Raw genomic sequence first — 24,129 nt, 5'->3', positions numbered from 1 at the left:
CAGCTGACTTTTTTATATGACCAATAATTATATATGAAAACCATCCAGAATTTAAAATACGATGAAGCTGAGATTTGATGTAGTCTCTTTAAAAAGCTAGTGTGTCTAGCAGGGCTGAAAACTTATATTCTTAACAATTCTAGAGAAATCTTCATCCATGTGTGGATATTTACAACAGCCTTGACCTTTTTAAGAAAAAAAATAGGATGTCACAGGAGAAGCTGGCAAATGAGTCTGACCCAAGAGGATTTTATAACACATTGTAGAGTGCCATGTTGATACCTAAAAGATGATCTTGAAGCAAAGAGACAAAAAAAAAAATTCAAGAGAAATAAGGGAAACTTCTTGAAGGAAAAAAACATGGTAGGTGATAGGGCAATGTTTGAGTTATACATGTATGGTGAGATTAATTCAATATGATTACCGGATAGACATTATGAGAAGTACAGTAGAAAATTAGGAGTGTAGAATGGCCACAGATATCAAAATATTTTAAAAAGTAGAGATATCTGGAGAGAAACTAGAATGTTGATAGGTATCATGGGAAGATGCATAGCCTCTCCATCTGTGGCACAGTAAGTTCAGGATCCTTGATCTATGTAGACATCAGACTCGGAAGCAATCACACTGAGCCATAATAGATGGTAGGATGTTCCCCTAGGAATTGAGATCTTCCAAAACTTGTAAAAAACTAAAACACAAAAGCTTAAGCACTGCCTCTTTAGAATGTAACCATACTTGGGTTGAATGGTATTTTGATTTTTGCCATTTACTACCTATTGGACTTTGGTCATGTTATTTATGCTTTTCTACTTCAGCTGTTATCAGTTATGATCAGTAATTCACATCAAATTCCTCTAGAACTAAATACATTTTATGCATATAATAGATACCAAAAGGTCTTAACACACAATGGCTACTAAACAATGAAAAAAATAGTATTAGTAGAGCTTTAACAAGAAAACTCTGCCAATAATCTCTTTATTTCAGGCCCCCTTTCCAGGAAGCATTCCCTAGGAACATCTCTTGCACTCTGGCCAGGGAAGCAGGCAGATTAACTGCAGCTGCTCACCTCTTCCTCTTTTTCTCTAAATCCAGTCATCTGGTCTCACCATCAGCTCTATAGAAACCATCTGCCGTAGCCTCTCCTCCTTCTCTACCTTCTTCCCCAGGTTATCACACAAATCTCCTCCTCCAACCATATTTCCCAACTCATACATATATCCCAGTGCCCGTCTTCAACAGGAATTCTCTGGGAACTCATGTATCCAAAAAATCAGACGAGCTTATCTTCACCGCTCCCTTCCTTCCTCCAAATCCAATCTTCAATCTCACTATCCCACATTTCTCTAACATACAACTTCCTACAGTCTCCCCTCCTTGCTGTACCCAATCTTTAATGGCTAACACAGATCTTTTCCAACTTTTCTGTCTTAACTTTGTCTCAGCCAAAATTCTACCCAGCAATCCCTGGTAACACCATGCAGCAGCAGATCTACCAAAGAAATAAGTAGGCCAGTGAAGGTGTTAGGCTACCTACAGATATTCACCCTCCCTTCTGTCCTCCAAATTCAATGTTCTCAGTTCCCTCTCTGTAGCAGACTACTTACTCTGGTGTTCTCTCTCTCTCTCTCTCTCTCTCTCTCTCTCTCTCTCTCTCTCTCTCTCTCTCTCTCTCTCTCTCTCTCTCTCCCTCTCCTCTCCTCTCCTCTCCTCTCCTCTCCCCCTCTCTCTATTGCTGGAGAATTAAACAGAGGACAGTGGGACACACTGCCATCTTCTCTTCTGTGAACCATTTCAAATGCCACCACCCCTTCAAATCCATACCCGTTCCTAAATACTGTCTACTGATATCTAGAAGCACACTCTGCCTAGAAGACACAATGGTGACAACTATCACTATCCAGTAATAATTCAACACACGGAGTCACACTGTCATTAAATGAGAGAGCAATAGAAACCAAGGAACAAAGCAGCCACTCAAAGAAGACAAAACCAAATATTAGCACTGAGGATTAACATCATACTATAATGATGTCAAGATGCCAGGATAAAAACAAAATAAAAGCCATGAAAATATGTCTTGAGTAGAGCCCAGACACCCTGTGAAAAGTAAGCCTTGAGGAATGTAACATGAAGTAAAGCATAAAATAAGAATTTCAAAATATTCTTTAGGAATGCAATAGAGAAAATTAGTAAGTCAATTAAAGAAATCTATGAAAACACAAACAAGGAGACTAACTAAATAAAATAGTTCAAGACCTGGAAATGAAAGTGCAGTCAATGAAGAAAGTGCAAATTGAAAGAAATAAAAATAAAGGAAATAAAGGAAATAAAAAAGTTAGGGAGTTGAACAAGAATCTCAGAGACAAGATTCACTGAGAGAATGCAAGACAGGGTAGAGGGAATCTCAGACATGCAAGACAAGACAGGGAAGAGAGAATCTCAGACATCCAAGACAAGACAGGGAAGAGAGAATCTCAGACATCCAAGACAAGACAGGGTAGAGGGAATCTCAGACATCCAAAACAAGACAGGGGAGAGATACTTGCATTAAAGAAAATGTTAAATATAAAAAAACTCCAAGAAAAAATTTTCAAAAAATCTGGGACACTATGAAAAAACAGACTCTACAAATAACAGAAATAGAAATTCAAAGGCATAGAAAATATATTCAACAAAATCAAAGAAGACAATTCCAAAACCTCAAGAAGGAAGTGAATTCTTTCAGTCAAGGCCCCCACCCTTCCATGCCTATTACTTTATGTACTTTTTACTCTTTTATTCCTCAATTCTTTTCAATTGTCTATCTCAGTGATAGACTTAACTCTGTGAGTTTGTTTTTAAAAGGCTTTAGTTTTTTTTCTTATCTGCAACACCCACAACCCTTCTTCCTCTTCTTATTTCCTTCTTGTTTCTACCTACTTCTTTCATTCTTTCTCTCCTCTTTTCCTTCTTTCTTTTTCTTTTTTCTTCCTTCCTTGCATTATATATATATATGTATATATATATATATATATATATAATAGTGTGTGTTTGCATGCAAGTCCCAGGGTGTATTTGTTGTTACAGAGGACTACTACTGGGCACAATATGCTTCTAGGTATCAGGAGCCAGTATTTTGGAATGGGTATGGATTGGAAGGGGTGGTCGCATTTGATATGGTCCACAGAAAAGAAGATGGCAGTATGTTCCACTGGCCTCTGTTTACTTCTCCAGCAATAGGAGGAGAGAGAGAGACAGAGAGAGACAGGGAGACAGAAAGAGAGAGAGAGACAGAGACAGAGACAGAGAGAGAGAGAGAGAGAGAGAGAGAGAGAGAGAAAGAGAGAAGCCAGAGTAAGTAGTCTGCTACAGAGCAGGAATTGAAAATAACAGATTGAATATGGAAGACAGAAGGGAGAGTGAAAATCTGTAGGTAGCGTACCACCTTTACTGGCCTACTTATTCCTTTGGTAGATCTGCTGCTGCAAGGTACCTCCGCCTCTACCTCCCAAGTGCTGGGATTAAAGGCATGTGCCACCACTGGTAATGTCACAATTTGAAAAATTCCATAATTATATCTGAAACAAATGCAATCAATTTTAAAACTTGGGTTGTAGTTAGGTAACTGCAAGCAAAGTCTCTGTGGAGTCAGTAAGAAGGATTTGCCCAGCCACATTTGCCTAGTCTGTGAGAGATCAACAAAGTATATTTTAATGTGGCTCAAAGTTAATGAACTTTAAGGAATGTGGGGAAGGATCAAAACTCAAATGCTCACCTCAGTGAATTATATAGCTATAACTTAATTATTTGGGAAGAATTTCCATTTGTGTCATATGTTCTATTATAGATGTAACTCAATTGGATTGCCTTTTATATTTGCATTTTAATGCACTAAGAGGATTTAATTTGAACTTTCCTCCTACAAAGCTATTCCAAATGGAAATTTATTTCTGTTACTAGTTGAGCTATATTATATTCATCACAGTTAAATATGTCAGAATAGCTATGTTACATACAATCCCGTGAGTACAGAGCACATGATTAGGATGAATCAAATTCAGTTAGAGTTTTGAACATCCTTGTTGGCTCTGGAAGAGGTACATTCTCCATGATGAGATGTTAATCATCAAGAATATCATGGTTATTTTGAAAGGAGAAAAAAGATTAATACAAAGCTTGGGTTAAGAGAGATAAATTTGATATTTATAGGTACATTGTATAGGATGCTGAATATCACCAGTAACTAAGTGTCATGTATTTTAATATCTCCAAAACAATAAATTTCTAGAGTTCTCACAAGAAAAATAAGCAAAATTTGGAAGGAATAAATATGTTAGTTTAGTTTAACCTTTATAGATTATGTTCAAAATCACATCAGTTTTTAATCCCATATATACAAAATTAATTTGTGAAGACATAATAAAATTAAAATTCAAAAAACAAGTGCTATGATCCATAAGAAGAATATGAAATGAGTTGCTCACTTCATCCCTTTGTCTCATTCACCAACACTCAGGGTAGGTAATACCTGGAAGCCCACTGACTGCCTGAGATGGAAAATCAGTTAGGAAATCTGCTTTGCTCCTCTTGTCCTCCAAATCCAATTCCACATTCCTATAGCCAGACCTACAGAAGATCACCTACAGGGGACTCTCTCCCCTGTCTTTTACCTTTGCTTGGGGGTTGAAAAAGTATCCTGGTAGATTTACCTTTCCTCTTTCCTCTTTCCTCTTTTCTCTTTACTATCAATCCCCGTCCTTCTCTGCAACCCCTATTCCCACTTGTAGCTCTTAATACCTTAAAAAACCAGTACCACCTGGGTGACTCTTACACATTACAAAGTCCAGCCACAGCACAAGGTACAAGACAGACTTAGCTGTCTCTGGAACACAGCCTCTGTGCTCTCAGAAAACACTTCCCAGAAGATTTTACCTCAGTGATGCTGGTCTCTTCTTAAGCACTGCTAATTTCTTAGCTCCAGCTAATCAGCATCATTGTCCCAGTGATGCCAAACTTTCCCTTTCTTAGTTCTGGTATCTTGTTAATCACAGCTGATTCTTCAGCCCCAGCTAACCAAAAGCACAGAATCTTCACAATCAAAATAGCAATAGCCCTGATAAGAGTCTTTAATCTTCCCTCTGAAATTTCACAAGCCAGGCCTCCATTGTCTGCACTGTTCTCAACGTGATCTTCCAAGCTCCTACACAATATCTCACAGAGCTCTTAACGCCAAATGGATCTTCTAGCCCGAAGCTCCAAATTCCTTCCACATTCCTCCTCAAAACATGGTCAGGTGGTTGTCACAGGAATACCCCACCATGCTGGTACTGATTTGTCTTAGTCAGGGTTTCTATTCCTGCACAAAACTTCATGACCAAGAAGCAAGTTGGGGAGGAAAGGGTTTATTTAGCTTACACTCCCATGTTGCTGTTGATCACCAAAGGAAATCAGGACTGGAACTCAAGCAGGTCAGGAAGCAGGGGGTGATGTAGACACCATGGAGTGATGTTCCTTACTGGCTTGCTTCCTTGGCTTGCTCAGCCTGTTCTTTTATAGAACCCAAGATTTCCAGCCCAGGGATGGCACCACCCACAAGGGGCCCTTCCCCCTTGATAATTAATTGAGAAAACGCCTTACAGCTGGATCTCATGGAGGCACTTCCCCACCTGAAGCTCCCTTCTCTGTGATAACTCCAGCTTGTGTCAAGTTGACACATAAAACCAGACAGTACAGGGACCTATGGAAAAACCAAATGCCAATGTTCTGCTAAAGAAATGTCACAATATAATGACTTGTAAATACATTTTCTATATGCATAAATCAGTGAGCTCCTCATCAATCATCAGAGATGCTTCTTCTTGCAGCTCATAGAAATCAATGCAGAAACCTTCAGCGGGAAAATTTGTAGGAAGACAAAGACTTTGAACAACTTATTTGTCAATGGTATGTCTCCATCAATTTCCTTACCTCGGGGCTTAGAAATTCCTGCAGAAGCTGGGGAAGAAATATTGTAAAAGCCAAAAGTGATGGAGACTACGAAGGACATTAGACTTGCTAAGCACACCAGGATCAACTCACAGATGAACTCAAGAGAGACAGAAACAGCACACACAGGGCCTGCACATGTCTCCTGCACAGGCTCCTGGGCCTGTGCTGAGCTCAAAGTGGAAATGGACACAGGCTCACAACCTTAAACCAGAAACTGTCCTCTATTAATAACCACTCCCAAATGAAAAAAAAAATAGATTTTGTTTCCAAGAAAGTCTTAGAGGGTATACAAACCACTTTTTAAGGCAAGATCCCATGCCTAGCAATAAATGGACAACATAATTTAACTCTGAAATATTTTTTTGAGTCTTATAATACTCTATCTAGCATTTTTAACTTTTGTCTCTTTTTTGATCCTACAGTTATTTTGTGTGTATATTATGGTTTCAGATTATGTGCTTCTAGGGGAATTCTTTTCATGTCAGTGTGTGTCTCTATGTCTACACATATTTCTGGTGCTTTTTCATTGGCTCAATGTGCTTGTATTCATTTGCTGGTTTTAACTTACTCATGTTTGTTTGTTTGTTTTTATCTTTATTACTTTTTAGATGTCAGCTTGTCTTCTAATTTTAAGAGAGCAAGAATGAGTGTTGCTTTGGGTTGCTGAAAAGGAGGTAGGATCTGAGAGGAGCTGGGTATAAGAAACTATTCATATTTAAACAGATTATATGAAAAACTATTTTTTGTTTTTTCCTAACACTTTTCTTAATTAATTGAGCATTTTGTACAATGTACATTAATCATATTTGCTTTCCATTCATGAAGAAGACAGCATGAAGTCTATGAGAATGAGAAATCAACACCAAGAGGCAAATGTAAAGACAATATATAGGTGTTATTGGAATCTATTTCATTGAATAACTTTTTGAATCCATTATTATTTTTCAGATTTCTTTCAGCTAATGATTGATTTATCTTAGCATGTCTAATAATAAAGACTACAATTTCTTAGCAGGGCAAAATTATATATTTGTATCAATGCATAAGAAAATAAGAGAATCAGTGATAAATCTAAACTAGATTAACATTTTTTATTACCATTTAAGTTAGTTATCTCTTCATCATGCCTTGATGAAGGCTTTCTCTGTAGTTTAATAAAATATTTCAACTGTATTGCTTCTTCCAACTTTGTCTCATTGACCTATACTTAGAAACTTAACGTTTGAAGTATATGTACCACTTAGGATAATGAGAAGCTTGCTTCTAGATGATATACCTGATGAATTAGCATAATTTTGTTAGCTGAGATAAAATCTGGTGAGTGACTTTGAAATGAACAAATTTCCAGGTAATTTTCAAAGAATCTTAATAACTAAAAGTGATAAATACATACATAGTATTTCACTAAATTTCAGAAAACATTTAAAAATAAACAGATAAGATTCACATTTTACATTTTATATTTTAGCATGATAAATATTCTTTCACTAGAGTTATTCTATGCCCTGCTTTGAAGTTCAGTAACTCTGCCTAAAGATACACAATTCTAGAATTTCCATGTATTCTCAAGTCTTCACATAGCAACACACAGCTCTATTAAAACAAACTAATCTTTACAGCAAATATGCAAATTCCAATTGACTTGGTAATTTTAAAGGCTATGTGTACATTATAGCACATTATAAAAATAGAATATTATACATTTCAGGCTAAGCATAGCTAAGTTAGTGCCTATTGACAAAAATGAATAATCATTTATATGGTACACAATCCCACAAACTATATTTGTGCTCATTTCAACATGTAAAACTGTTTTATGGTCCTACTCACAGCAACAACATATGAAACTTCTCTAAGTCTAAGTGATTTATGACTTTACCTAAGTCAGGCATTATTAACTTGCATTTCACAAAGAAATGATCTGTCAAACTATTTTAGAAAGGAATGCAGCATATTTTATCTGAAATTAATTTAAAGTGCTGAAATGATTGCATAGTATAAACTGGGGAAAAATACTATACTTAGTAGGGAGATATATACATACATATATATATATATATATATATATATATATACAGAGAAAAAGAGAGAGAGAGAGAGAGAGAGAGAGAGAGAGAGCAAGGCAACAAGGCAGTAAATGAACAAAACAACTTTTAAGGTTACGTCCCTGAGCTTGTTTGAGGAATAATTATGTAAAGTCAGAAGCAGAACTTCTCATTTGTGCCATGCATCATTCATCACCCATCCTTGTGTAAAACTACAGCATTAAAGTAATTATGAAAACATCCCCAAGAATGAAGTGGTTGAAGTTATCTGACTAGAATTTCCCATAAATCTGAAAGTGTGTAGAAATTAAGGTGAGATCCACATATTGTTAACTCTGATGCCATGTAAATTGAAATAGATACTTATCTCATTAATGAGTTATGTGATAGCAAGGAATTGTGAACATTGAATTCTATGTAGATTCAATTTTCCTCCAGATTTCTTTCATTTATATTGTAAACTAAGTCAATCTGCATATATACACATGCATGTCTATATAAATAAGACATATATAGATCTGTAGAAATCCTTCCTTGTGGAATAAATGTTTGAGACAAATTAAAATCATGTTCTCCTTAACATCTGTCAATAAGATAAAATATTTGCAATATGCTAAAGATAAAATTCCAGTATTCAATTCATTTAGTAATAAAGCTTGCACAATGCAAGTGAGTAGTGTTTACAATAATTTAATATGTTTCATTAAAATAAAAAGCTTAAGGTTTCCCAATACAAAAATACATAAATAAAATAATATAGTGTTTAAGAAATGGTCGTGTGTCTAACCCTATAGAGACTTGATGCACCAGGGTGAGGACCCAACTCTCTCAGGAGGGACTCTGTGAAGTGGGACATGGAGAAGGCAGCAATTGACATGTAAATAACATTTAAAAAATGTGGAAAAATGGACTGGAGAGATGTTCAGCAGTTAAGAGTGTGTCCTGCTATACCAGAGGACCCAGGTTCTATTCCCAAAACCCACATGGCATCTCACGAAGATATGCAATACGAGATCTATAACACTCTCTGCTGACTTCCATAGGCACTAGGCACACACATGCACACATAAAATAAATAGATAAATCTAAACAAATATTTTCTTTAAAAGAGGTACAAATAGGGGTAGCTTCTCTGACTTAGGTGATACAATCTCACAGCAAACTTCCATCAGGTCTGGCTTTAGTCTGGCAGAAGACTGTAGTCTTTCTGCCTCTTGTCTGCAAGGATCCCTGAGCCTTAGATGCCATAGTTTTATTATAAATGTGTGAGTTGTGAATCGGTTCCACAGTTCTCCATTTGTGGTTTTCTGTAATGTTCACTGTCTATTACAAAGAGAGGTTTCCTTGATGAGGAATCAAGATGTGGTTGCCTAAACATGACCTAAATGAGGATGATCCCAGTAGACATGCTAATGTGGACAGGAAAAAGCCCAGCAGCCTCCATATCATAAACTTAGGGGCAACTAAGGAATTTGGAGAGCTGAAAAAATAGTTCCTGTCTATGAAGAGCACACCAATGGTTAGCCAATGCTGAATGATCAGCACTGAAACTATATATATTCAAGAAATATTATACAGACCTACCTGGTTATAGTTATATATTTAGGAACACACACACATACACACACAGAGAGAGAGACACTAACGCAGCAAGAAAAGGATGTCATGAATTTGAAAGAAAGCAGGGGGTAAGTACATAGAAAGTGTTGGAGGGGGAAAAGGGAGAGGGCAGGCGATATAATTACAATACAATCTCAAAACAAGTAAAAAATAAGTTTTAAAAATTAAATAACTTGAAAAAGTGATATGAAATAACAATTATGCTGATCACAAACTAGAGGCACAGATTAACGTCTATGTTGCTTAATAAGATGTAGCAAATGTGCAGCTTGGTCTTCATGTGGGTCCCTTAACAACTAGATCAGGCCCTGTCTCTGACTCTGTTGCCTGCCTGTAGATTTCTTTCCCCTAGCTGGACTGCCTTGTCTGGTCTCAATGGGAGAGGATTCACTTAGTCCTCTTATAAATTGATGGGCCAGGTCAAGTTGGCACCCATGGAGGGCCTCCCCTTCTCTAAGGAGAAAAGAAGTTGGGGGTGGAGGAAGGGGCTATGAGGGTGAGACCAGGAGGAGATGGGGGAGATTCGATCAGGATGTAAAGTGAGTAAATAAATAAATTCAAACTTTTAAAAATTTTAAACAAAAAAGAAAAATGTGAGAGTAAGATTTCTTTAAATAATGATAAATAAATAACAAAGATCTTTATTTTTGTCTAATACTTTGATTTTTTAATCAGGCAATATTTGTTAGCATTACGTCAGAATAATAGATTCTATTTAGATTCATATTTTGCATGTTATTTCAAAGAAATGTCCATACCCTTGAGAAACCCATGTGCTTTCTCCAAAGACTGAACAAGATAATTTTTAATGGAAGTATTATATATCAAAGAAGAAAATTCAACTTATACGTGAAATTTAGGAATTGTAGATATATAAACACAAAAAAGCACTGGCTCCCTTAAAGCTCTCAGTGTTCATGTATGTATCTATCAGTACTAGTTATGACCCCTTCGTGAGGTAGCCTATGTCTCTCATAGTGTGATTAGCTCGCGCAAGTAGAGTGATTAGCTGAGAAATCCTGAAATGATTCACAGTTCACGTCCATAGATTTTACACAGTCCAGCTCTGTTTCTCCTCAACTGACCAAGAAACATACAGTGTTTCATCTTGTAAGAAAAATACCACAAGACCATATTCACAAATAAGTAGGATATAAGTAAAAATCCAGAAATTCCTTTTCCCCATCAGTAAAATTGCAGCAAGAAAACTGGTGAAGCCTGCTTTCATGAAGTTGTCACAGGAATAGTGCAACACTTATCTCAGCCATAGGATATTTATCCAGTAACTCAGTAAAACACATGTTGATGTCATATAGAAAAATATCAATTAGTTTCAAAAATAACATACTAAAATGATATCTAATAAAATATTACATAGGTAGTTAATAATACTTTTACAATAAATTTATGTGAGTAAATTATTAGAAATAAGAGGAGATACCATGAAACACTCTAGTAACCTCAACAATTATGAGGTGGAGGAAAGAAGATTATGAGGCACAGGAAGCATGACCTCACTGTGAGACTGAGGCCAGCCTGTAGCACATAGCTAAACCCTTCCTCTAACAAACAAAAGAGAAGTTATTACACGTGTATATGATCCATTTCTTTTTCATAAATCATGCTATATAGTAGCTAATTTTGTATCATATGTTTTCAACTGAGCTCTGAGAAGGTATATAATATTTTCTGATAGAAATAAATTTTAAATTGAAAAGTTTTTAACTTAAAAATGTTTTATATTTTGAGAGAGACATTTGAAAAACACACAGCAAAGTCTCCATAAAGAATAACCTGAGATATTTGCTATCTTGAAGTTCATGCATATGGAATGCATCAGACATGTTTAATAATTTCAGAGGATTTATGCGATTAGCAATCTGTCAGTTTTTGTTACAAAAGTACTATGTTAAAACAGTTATTAATATTTATCTTCAAACTATTTGAGCTAAGCAGCAAATTTTGAGAACTAAGCCTGTAATATTCTCCTGGCCATCACAAAATTTAATTTCATGTGTTGATGTTTCTTCAAATTCTCTTTTTTTATTATTGGTTATTTTATTTATTTATATTTTAATTGTTATCCCTCTTCCTGGATTACCCTCTGAAAACCCCTGATCCTACCTCCTCCCCCCCCACTTCTATGAGGGTACTCCCACTCCCTCCTCACCACCCTGAATTTAGACATTTTTAAGACAATGTCCCAGTGGGAAGAGCTATAAAGTGGAATGAAAAATGGCTGGTCTCCCACAGTGAGTTTGCCATACTTTGCATACGTAAAGCCCATGTACAGGTGACACCAAACAGGATATAACCATTTCAGACAAAAGGCTAAAGCACCAGAAGATGGTTCAGTGATGGTGGTTTTCCTAAACTCATCAGGGTTATTTTTCCACTTGAAAGCATGCTTTTCCCTATACCTGAAGATATTTTTGAAGAAGAACACAGTGGTACCATAAAGCTCCTAACAAAATACCCTTAACATCCTTCTCAGGTCTCCTTACTGATTTAGAGGGAGGCATTCAGCAAAACATATATAATTAGCAAGATGGCCAGGAGAGTGCTAGCCCGGAGAGCAGTTCTCACAGCTGGCAGGAAGTTGTCTCCAGATTTCATCAGCTAGGTTGTGCTATTCATGTGCAGACAATGAGCCTTTTACCTTCTTCCAGCCTCAGGAAACAAAGGAACAGGGCACTTGTCAAAAGAAAATTAATGGTTTCAGAAAGTGTTTATTTCCAACTGTTTTTGTGAAATGTAAAGGCATGTACTTAAAAAAAAAAAAAGTAAAGTTTCTGGAATTTTGTTTTCTTTTTTTCATTAAAGGTTTTGAGCTCAAGGAATAATAGCATTACGAGAATTCTCACAAAGGAAAATAATTCAGGTGAAACTTTGGCACAATTTGTGGTAGGTCTTTCAAGCCTTACCTTTTCCAGAGGCACTTTTTGGTATCTTGCCAAGAAACAAAAAAAAAAAAATCTGCATTTAATTTTGACATTTATTTTGTAAAGTTATAGCTTATTTTAAAATAATTAAATGTTAGTCCCTTTTGAATTGTATATGGTTTCCTGCTATGCTATGCTCCAGGAACAGGATTTCATAGCAACTTTAACAAAAACTCTAGTTCTCAAGTCTGTGCATAAAGCCCAAGCATTCTAGGCATCTCTGTCTCCCTCATAATGCCAGACTGTCTGGAATAGTAGATCATTGGAAAGAACACTGTAGTTGAAGGAACACAGGTTTTAGCATATGTAGCTTTTCTATTAAGATGTAAAATTCTGAACAAGTCACCATGTAATTCAGGAAGAACACAAATTTCAGATATTCACTTAAGAGCCACAAGATTTCACTATGACTGCAACAGAGCATCTGAGAAATGCCAGGCATAAAACGTACTTATTTGGCCTCAGTGTCTCAGTGGGGCACAGACAGTTGAGTCTTTTAACTTCCTTGGGCCAGAGAGAAATACATATAACTGAATAAGGAAGAGATACTACTCCACAGATAGCTCTAGTGACATGCTCTAGATAAGTTCCATGTTGGAATATTTCCAACCCCTTCAGAATGCCACCACCAAAGAGAAGACAAGCTGTCAATGCCCAAGCCTATGGGTAGCATTTCATTTAAGTTTCAAGAGAATTTAAATTCTAGATATTGGTTCTTGACCCCCACCACTCCCAACAAAGAAAAATAATAGTTATTTTAGATTACAAAACAAGTACAGCAATCTCCATAAATCCCGAGAGTTTCAATATTGTTCCAACATAAAAATCCAAAACTACATATTTATGTTACAGAGGTACAGAGTGAACATCCATTGTACAAAAGAAAGACTTAAAAGGATGACCAAGAATAACTGGACCAAACCAAGGCTTACATCCAATATGGAAAATGCTAAGTTTTGTTTCTCAGTGACCAACATCAGGGACAGATGTACCATGATCTAAGTTCTGAAATATCTGGGCAGTTGTGGCCCTGTGGCTTTGCTAGTTGACACTTGCCTGCTCTGTTTCCTTGCTAGCCACACCTGTAGACTATGGCTTTCCTTTCTGAGTACCTGGGAGCTGGAGAACTGCATGTGAATTGGAGAAATTATCTCTCAGGCAGGTTTACGTGTGGAGAACCCGGGAAATACCCTCAAGAAGGTTCCATGGGATTTATTTTTCCACAGCCTAGATCATGCAAAGGATGATGTCTAGCCAATTCTAACACATTGTTCCAGTACAAAGCACTTGATTTCTTATATTTACTTCAGAAACCGTGCCTTATTGTGCCCCACCTTTACACACACTTTTCCAATCAAACCACAAGTGCATCAAGTCTTTCTTCTTTGGCTTTTGCTCCTCATTCCCACGGCAGGGCTATCTAAAAGCAGCCATAAAACCTAACCAAAGCCTGAATATCATGACATTTTCTCTGCCATATTAACCAGTCTGTTAACTTAAATTCTGCCTGACACAAAGTCTATGGACATGAATAAAATGCAGACAAATTATTCTTCAGAATATAACATGTACTGTCTCTACTCCAGTCTCTCAATAAGTTCTTCCTCCCACCAAAAGCCCCATGAGCACAGCTTTATTGTATTTATTTCTTTTGGAGTTTTAGTCTTCTGAGCTCCCCCTCAGATTCCTCACTAAGCACTGGTGCTTAATTAACATTCTGTGGTTTCTCTACCTTGCACTTTCAAACTCTTGCAAATTTTTCCCACAAATAAGTCCTAGAAGCTGAAGACCTACTGGGTCAGATTTGGTCACAATTACACCCCTTCTCTAGTCTCAGGGTTTCTGCTTACTGAGATTTTCAGTCGCCATGATAAATATACTGTACACAGAAGGAAATTGTAATGTTGGCTTCCAGTTTCTGAGGATTCAGTCCACAGTGAAGAAAATGGGTGCACAGTCGTCATAAATTGAGAAAAACTGGGCCCACAGTGGGCCAGCATGCTTTCCTTCTCACTTCATTTGACCCCCTACCAGATGGGACACTATCACTACCACATTAGTTAATTTTCTATATAAATGGACTGTTTGACACAACTAGAGGTGTGCTTTACTATGTGTGTGTGTATATGTTTTGTGTATATGTATGTGACAGATAACATTTTCCATCTTATAATTTCCCATTACCAACACTGGCCATTTTTTTTCTGCTACAATATATATAATCTGTTGTGCTTCTTAGTAAACTTCTCTAGCACAAGAAAGGTTGTATAAAACACCTTCTAACCTGAGCTTATATATTTTTTTCATCCCCTGGCACTTCCCATCAGGACCCTGTCATTGGAGAACAATCGGGTAGTTCAGATCATACAATGAAAAGAATAATTTGCCATGAGCCTTCAATTTTTTCAATATTATAACACTTAACAGTGTATACTATCTTACAAAATGATCTTCATTTTAAAAGAGTTTATGGTACCACATAAATTAAGATTTCTAATTATAATGGTCTTTTCTATAAGGAGATAACCAGTACTCAACATTCTTCCATCTTAAGTTTAGATTACTATTAATTTAAAATGTAAGTTTGATTTCCTAGTTATTAAAACTTCATGTCCCTGATATGTATTAATGTCATTTTATCCAGTGTCAAATTAATTAAATGAATTACTATATTTTAGAAAAGTATATTTTAAAGAATATAAATGCTAAAGGTGTAAACCAGTAAGAGGCACATGATTATTGCATACAGTGCCTGGGTTCTATCTCCAGACCATAAATCAATCAATCAATCAATAAACACAAGTATTATTAACTTTGGGCAGGAGTTACTTGCTGGATGCTGTAAATGATATTAAGTTGTACTTATGATGATTCCTCCCTTAGGCTTCGCCCTCATCCTGTAGCAATCCTTTCCATGTTTTGTTCTGTCATATCAATTATACACATGGTGGACTCATACTTTGCATTTATTGATTTTCTTATAGCCTGTCTTTCAAAAGAAACATCAGACCAAGTGCTCTGTCTCTGTCTTTCATGCTCAATCCAAACACCTAAGAGATTGCCTGCCAAGTAACTGGTATGTAATATGTTTGTTGAATTTAGTTACAATAAAATGGAGATGATCTGAAAGGTCTTTAGAAAATTACCATTTATTTAAGATTTAAAATTGAATTGTGTACTAGCTAATCTCTGTTAGCTTGCATCAAGGTCAAACTTCTTGCATGGTAAGTAAATTACAAAATATATAAGTGTAATGTCATTTTGACATAACCCTTTGCAAAAACAAAACAAATTATTTACCCACCTATAACTTAATAATAAAAACGTCAACATATATCTGATATATTTTTAAAATGCCATCTTTTGAAATGTACATTTTTTCAGAGTAAATATAAAATACATTTATTCTACTTTCCCTACCTAACAAACACAAGGTGTCCTTTTGCCTTCTGCTTCATGCTTATATTATCTGTTGACTTAATATGCATCCCTGATTACATGGCAAAGAATAAATGAAACAGGCTTTGTGTTATTTTCAGTTAACAACTGAAGCAAAGAATAAGAAAATGATAGATTTTAAAAACTTAAAAATCCACAATCCAAATCCATCAACCCAATTTTTATAGTCTTATGAATATAAAACACAGCAAATTTATGAACAAAATGTAGCAAATATAAAGAGTATACATTCAACCAAGCATTAAGTAATACAAATATGTGATCGCTTTATGTGCTTGATATATGTGTGGATTTATGTATCCGTGTATGTGCCTATTTACATATATGTGTGTGCAGGCACACATAAGCATGTGTGTGGAAGCCATAGGCTAATATACAGCATCTTCCTCAGTTTCTCTCCAGTGAGTTTCAGTGAGCCTGATCTCATTGATTTAGCCTGACTGGCTAACCAACAACCCCCCATGGATGTTAGTGTCTCCTCACTGTTGGTGTTGTAGGTATACTATGCCACACTCAACTTTTCTTGATCCTGGAGATATGAACTCTGGTCTTTAAATTGCATGGCAAGCAATTTAGAGACATAGCCATCTCGATAAGAGCTATAGATTTCAGAGTATTTGTGCAAGAACAGTACTACTTTGAAACTACTTTGAATGGGTTTTTTGATATGGCTACACAGATGAGGCTTAAGGTTGATTCAAATGCCTGGTAAATGCAGTGAGGCAAAACTCCCAAGATTATTGCTATTTTGTAGCAGGTTCAATTTCAAGAGAGAAATGCTGCGAATTAAGCAAACAAAGAAGTCTATCACATTTCTACTTTGAACTTTCTCAACATCTCAACAAAAACAACCTTACAAACTTTTTTTTTTAAATGTGCTTTGGGATCCACTTGTTAAGACAAGCATAGACCTGCATAATGAGGATGCTCTTGGGATGTGATGCAAGTCTGTGGCTCACTTGGGAGATGAGCTATGGTTCTACCACCACCTGGCTTGTCTTCTTCACCTGAGGCTCTGACTTTTGGATAAATGAAGAGCTCCAGCTAGTGGTCGGGGTGCACCTTTACCTCACTCAACTGCAGACAACAGAGTATGATCCTGAGCAGTGTGGCACCTACCTAAGACCTCCCTTTCTGCAGCCCTGCTTCAAGACTGGGGAGTTTATTCTGATTATTTTCTTTAATCTTGCAGACTATTAAACATTTTGTGACCTTGCTGACCTGATGGTTTGAAAATGAGTAACAGCCTACAAATACAGATTGCTTCCTGTTGCATTTGTGCTTGAATTGTCATTACCTAGTTAGGAAAAAAAAAAAATAATGGATTCTTAAGAAACTAATTGCCCTCTTCTGCAATTTCTTCTTCTGTTAGAGACAAAATGGAAAACATTTGACAGTGATAATACTTTAAAACTACTTAAAGTATGAGATCAGACAATGCATCATACTTAATAACATTATATATAGAGGAACATTTCTGCTAGAACTCTGGGACCATGTACTCAAAAGTGTGCCTGCTCAACAGAAATGTTTGTAATAATTTCAATATAATTTAACATTTAAAGATATATCTCAGGAAAATGATGAGGAGCATTCACTGTAGCAAAGGGTATAAAACAGAAGTGTTTATGCTAGCTGAACAAGTGTCCACAGCAGACAGCTAAACAAACATGTTTTGTAGTCTGAGGAGCTTGGTTTGTTGTGCAGCTCCTAGCTCAGGGTAAACCTATTCATCTTTTTCAAAATTTACCATATCAGTGCATGAAAGTAATCATACACAAGGTGTAAAAATATTTTATGATGTAAATAGTCATACGTAAGAAGTGTATGACTCACTACCAGATAATATGGAGGAAAGAAATCCCTCTCTTATATAGGTATTTTAATAGATAGTAATTTTCTAGCTTTTTAAAATTTTTCTTTAACGCTCTCAACGCCCAACAAGCAACTGAAAGAGTCAGATGCAGATGTTTATATACAACCAATGGACAGAAGCAGCTGACCCCTGCTGTTGAATTAGGGAAGGCTGAAAGAAACTGAGGAGAGGAGCGACCCTGTAGGAGGACCAGCAGTCTCAATTAATCTGGACCCCTGAGATCTCTCAAACACTGGACCCCCAAACAGGCAGCATACACCAGCTGATATGAGGCCCCCAACACACATATAGTAAAAGACAGCCAGGACTGTGTTCATTCAGAGATAATGCACCTAACCCTCAAGAGACTGAGGGCCACAGGGAGTTTAAGTTCAGGTGTGGTAGGGGGTGGGACATCTATGTGGAGGCAGGGGGTTGTGGAGAAGGTGTGGAATGTGGAACAGTCAGAGGGTGGACAGGAGAGGATATGCAGTGTAAACATTTTATTAATTAATAAAAAACTCAAAAGAATAATGAAAATGTTTGAATTGAGTTTCTTGGTTTTATATTTAAAATGATAATATTGTCAACTATACAAAAGTACAGAAATGTTAAATGAAAAGATTAGTTAAACGTGACCTAAGATAAATAACAATTATATATCTATTAAAAATTTGAATGGCTTCTATTTTGAGTGTGTTTGCATGTGTGTGTGTGTGTGTGTGTGTGTGTGTGTGTGTGTGTGTATTCATACCTCTTTTCAGAGGTGAATAAGTGAATCTTGTCTCCACAGGCACAGTTTGAAATACCAATAGGTCACCAAAGTGGAGCAGCCAATGAACCTACCATTAGCATCTCTGAGGCTTTGCCTTAGAAAGATGGAGAGTTCACCTCCTCATTCCTCAGTGAGACAGCTAAGACCCTATCTGATCCTGTCTTGTGGCATAAGATTACAGATTTCAGACAAGCAGATTTTATATGCTTCACAGAGCATATGACCATAGAACACAAGGCATTGTTTTCTTCATGTGTATAAGGAAATAATAGGGTTTTACAGAATAAAAAAGTCTTTGTGGTTTTAAAAAACTGTAGTCAATATGTGTAAATGATTTAGCTCTGAAAGGAAAGATAAAATAATTTTATTTTATCATATATAAGGAATGTGGTTATGGGTATTTTTAAATTTCTACTATATGTATAACTTACCTGCTACCAGGTACTACATAGCAAGGAACAGATATCTGTTTAGTATGCTTCCCATAACTATCAATTATAATGAGTACATTGAAATAAAACTCAGTAGCAAAGTGTTTCTAACTCTTTTGCATTATGTTTTAGAATAGTCAGCAATGCTATGAGTCCATTATAAGGTAAAATAATATTCTCTGTATTGACATGCACAAGAATTCACTATGTAACCACTTTACTTATAGATTTACATAGTTTAAACCAAAAACTACTTTTAAATATTATTAATTACTTGGTTTAAGAGAAAGTTCAGAGATTACTAGGTTTCTTCCCCAAATAGTATATAAGAGACAATCATACACAAGAATTAAAAATGTTCCATATTTTGGAATAGTTGGAACATTTCCCTTTAGAAGTATATGACTTATTCTCAGAAGTTATAAAGAAATCCATTTATTTTTGTAACCATTTCTTTTACATACAATAAGCTTCAAGTTATTTACCAGAAGTGATTATTATTGGACTTCCTGCATAACTTCTTCTTTATGCATACTTCCATTCTCTTTCCTTATTTCTACAATAATTAATTTTCTATTGCCATTAATTCTAAGAGCTTCTGACCAGGCGGTGGTGGCTCATGCCTTTAATCTCAGCATTTAGGACGCAGAGGCAGGCGGATTTCTGAGTTCAAGGCCAGCCTGGTCTACAAAGTTGAGTTCCAGGATAGCCAGGGCTATACAGAGGAACCTTGTCTCGAAAAAAAAAAAAAATTCTAAGAGCTTCTGAAAAACATTTTCAGTCAAAATATTGAAAAAATACCCCCTAAAACTAATATATCATCAAGTAAACTGGTCTAAATAAAAATGATAGAAATTAAAAGACACATTTACCACCAAAAGTATACATTTTATTTAGGCCTATCACTTTCATTACTTCTGTATTAAGCAACATGTCTTGAACTCACATCTTTCAGATCATCTTCTTTGCATGTTTATAGTAGTCCAGAACTGATGCGAACAAACACACACACACACAATCACACACACACACACAATGTCTCTCATAAAACTAACCCCAATGACATTGCTTAATTCTTTCTCTTTCAAAGCACTCATGTTCAAACTCACAGGAACCCTGGATTTATCAAAACAATGTTCTAACACTTATAACACCACTAATTGCTAAACACTAAGATGATTTAAAGCACAAAGGGATCAATTACTTGGTTATATATACTAGTTAAGTTGGAAAACTGGCATTTTCCCACAAGGACCTTCTATGTCACCTTACAGAAACTATACCCAAAGGACATTGGTGGCCCTAAGTCAGAGGGTGATTAAGATTGTTTGGAAGAGATAATTGGCCACCTGGCTGTCAAAATGACGGTAACTATAGAAAGTGTTTTTCCTAGCCTATTAGTTCACAACAAAATTTTGAGCATTATATTTCATGTGTGCTAGTATTATTATAGAAATTTGGCCAAATATGAAAGACTAGCAGCACATATAAATTTCTCAAAAACATAATCCTTATGATAAATCTTAAAATATATAGTTTCTCACATACTTATCAAAATAAAATAAATTCATCCAGCAAGTTTCTTGTATTTTATTTTTACCTCAGTGTGTTTTAGGATATTGAAAACAATAATTGTGCACCTGTCGAAGTTCATCACTTTAAAGTGAGCTATGTTGCACTTTTACAGTTTCTGTAATGACATAAGTTATTATTTTAATAATATACCTAGTGTTTGATTTTAAATATGGCTTTTGTATTGTCTTGAATGAATTAATGTTCATTGTATGATTTTTTTTCTGAATGAGCAATTAATTAATTACCATATTTAATTGTTTCCCCGGTGTCTCTAAAACTGGAAATTTTATTGCTATATAGTGCATATTTTATTCTCCATTGAGATAAGATCTTCTAAATGCAAACTTTTGACACACTATGGGAACCCAATTATCTTACTTCATCACTAAGACATAAAAGCTACATATGTATAAAAATCATTGGGTGCATTCATTTGTCCCACTGAACTAACTTATTACTGATCTAAAATACTGCAATTACCACTAATATTTTAACTTGTATTTAAATATCACATTTTGATAACAAAATTCCATCTGTAAGAACACTGAATTTTTGTGACTTTTTATTTGAATAAGGACAGAAAACTCTCTACAAACAAAAACAATTGGTATCCCAAAAATATTAAAATAAATGTAAGGTTCATATGTGGCTGCCTTTCAAGCCACTTGTAGAATTATGGTATGCATGAATGTGTCAAGATTAATAAATATGTAAGCAACCATCATTTCACTTGAAACTCCAAAGTGAAATATTTTATTTCACTATAATTAGTTTTTAAAAGAAAATTCACGATGAATAGTAGTGAAAAACAATTTCATCAAACAAAGTCATGTTTATCAAAACTTCCAGGCATGTCTTATTTCATGTGTCTTATTTATTGTTGTGTTAGATGATGTGGCTTTATGAATCCACTTGTTCAAAATTTTAATTATTTATGAATATTTAAGCACAAGAACTAATGACTAACATAAATCCTACAAAGAATATTTGTTAAGTGAGAAACAGGTAACAATTTAAGAGTATTTACTTTAGCTTGGGATAATCTGCAGCAATATGCATTTCTTGTAGCAATTCCTCCCCTAGAAGCTGTGATCTAAACAAAATGAAAAATCTCTACTCAGATGAATGACTTAAAATCATACGCACTCAAACTCCCAGTAACTCTAGTGTAACTATAGTGCAAACGCCTAAGACATTTTAACATCCAAAATATGTGAGCTTAACTTACTACACCCTGATGATTTGCACAGCACACCCTTAGTGAGTTCAGACAGTTAAGTATGAAGCAGCATTACAGCCTACCTATTCCGATGAACACAAGAATTGTAATGAAACAAGCTTTGCCTTTTTCTAGGCATTTCTCCTTCATCTAATGTCACTGAATGGAGAAATACACCATTTCCCAGACAACTCTCATCTATCTAATGCATGCATGAACAATAGCAAGATCTACAGGAACACCAAGTAACTTCCACCATTTAGTGGTTGCTCACTATGAGCAGTCTTGTCTGGTGCTTGTCCACACCGAGTTCTCCTTTCCAAATGCACTCAGATCACACTGCCAAATGACAAAAGGAACATAGCTTCCACGCTCAACCTCTTAAGTAGAAAAATGTTCTCTGTTAAGCATGCAAGAGGTTAAAAATTGATGAAATAGAAAGACATCTTCTCAACCCAAGCTTACCTGCTCCACTCAATCACCAAAGCAGCCAACACTATAATGTAAACTAATACTATGTTATTAAATCAGTGTATCTCATTTGCATTCACCTCTGACCCATGGGGCTGGGAAGAGATGACATCTACTAGACAATAACAGAACAAGCAGCCCCCAACTTGGAAATTCACAGGACCTTGGGTGTGAAATGCTCAGACTGAGTTTCACTAGTTTTATTTGCACCCATAGCACAACATATGTAAATGAAGCCAGCCTGGCAGAAATAGCCCTATGCTTCCCGTCTCCCCTCCAAACCATGTTAACAAGCTCAGCACTTTGCAATCCATGTTCTGGACACACAAAATATCATTTATTAACCAAATAGTAGGTCATTCAAATATGTTTTTAAATTAAATGTATTTTACATTTAATTTAAGAACTTGGAAATTTTTATCACATTCATACACATATTCGTGGGCTTGATATTGAACAGTTACTAACCCAAGCCACACTAGAAGTATTCATCTAACATATTTACACTGATAAAGCAAGATGTATCATAACATTAACTTCACAAAAACAAACAGTTCTCAACTTCTTTAACTCTTAAATAATCACGGTCTTCAGTATGATTAGAAGAGCATCTCATGTTGTATCAAATTATTAATTTTTATAATTATTTCCAAAAGTCTTTTCTCAAATTATAGAAATAAACATAACTTATTTTTAAATTTTTCCATGGCTGTCTGCATTTCTCATCTATTTGCAATCATTTATAACAATATTCTATTCTTACCTTATTTCAAGTAAAAAAAAAAAGTCCTCCAAAAAGATTTCTAAATGATGTGGTAATATGAGTCACAGTAGAAAAAAGAAAGAAGAAAAATAATAACGATGAAAAGATCCTCTTAGGTTGGAAAAAAAATCAAAATACTTTGAGTTAAAACTATAGAAATCTCCAAAGTCACGCCTGAGTGGGCGCCCAGATTGCAAACATAGGAGTCTCTCCCACGTCCGAGTCGCACTCCTTTGTCAAGTTAAATTGGGTCCTGTGGTGAAGCGGGTCCCACTGGGCACAGAGGGTTCCAGTGGGCGTTGCCTCCAGGTGCCCAAGCAAGCGATCCTCACACCCGGGGTTCAGCACCGACACACTGTGGACAGCACCAGCTCCGCTCACGTCCAGTTTGTCTCAGTCACTGAACCAGGCTGATTCTCGCGCCTCCTCCCTCCGCAAGAGCCAGGCTGCCAGTCAACCCCTGTGTGCCCCGCCCCCACATCTGACGTAACTGTTTTGCATATTAACTCTCCCGGAGGTGAGGGGCGGGCGGCCCCTTGACTGGGCTCAGCCACCGCAATCCAGAGGACCAGATTCAAGATTAAAATCCGCATGGGCATTGTCGGACTTGACGCTCGATTCGCGGAGCCCAACAGAAACTAAAGGCTGCGGCTGTGTCCGTGCCTCCTCCTTCCCTGGGACCGTGGCTCCCGGGACTCTGCGACCTCACAGCCGGTTAGGGAGACCAGGCCTCACAGTATGGGACTGTGAGGGAAAGTACTGTGCACTAAGAAGCCATCTAGCCTTGTCTCATACCTCAAACCACTTTAATCTTCCAGACCAAACTTTCTCTCTTTCATTTGGTTGTGGATAGGAACCTGATTCAGACTTCTGCTCCTATCTGGGGCTCTTGGAGGGAGGCCGTGCTGCAGAAACTTGACTGAGCGCAGGAAGGGTATATGAAAGCTTGTAAAGCTTATCATCTCTCGGAAACAGGATTTTTTTTTTTTTTTTTTTTTTTT

The 24,129-nt window shown here is 36.2% G+C and overlaps 1 protein-coding gene across 4 annotated transcripts in view; it reads right to left on the bottom strand.

Annotated features, from left to right (window-relative positions):
* Fstl5 (follistatin like 5) overlaps nucleotides 1–23,814 on the bottom strand; it is a 654,438-nt gene extending 630,624 nt beyond the window's left edge. For 2 of the 4 annotated variants that reach the window (XM_031374118.1, XM_031374119.1), the window contains exon 1: nucleotides 23,129–23,610. The gene's annotated coding sequence lies outside the window, so the exon portion shown is untranslated. Of the gene's footprint in view, nucleotides 1–23,128 lie in introns of all 4 variants that reach the window. The other 2 variants (XM_031374116.1, XM_031374117.1) reach the window with 2 other exon arrangements.
* Between the last annotated feature and the right edge of the window lie 315 nt (nucleotides 23,815–24,129).

The sequence above is a fragment of the Mastomys coucha genome, unplaced genomic scaffold (assembly GCF_008632895.1).
Source record: "Mastomys coucha isolate ucsf_1 unplaced genomic scaffold, UCSF_Mcou_1 pScaffold16, whole genome shotgun sequence".
Classification (NCBI taxonomy): Eukaryota; Metazoa; Chordata; class Mammalia; order Rodentia; family Muridae; genus Mastomys; species Mastomys coucha.
This window is presented reverse-complemented; position numbering and strand designations above follow the sequence as displayed.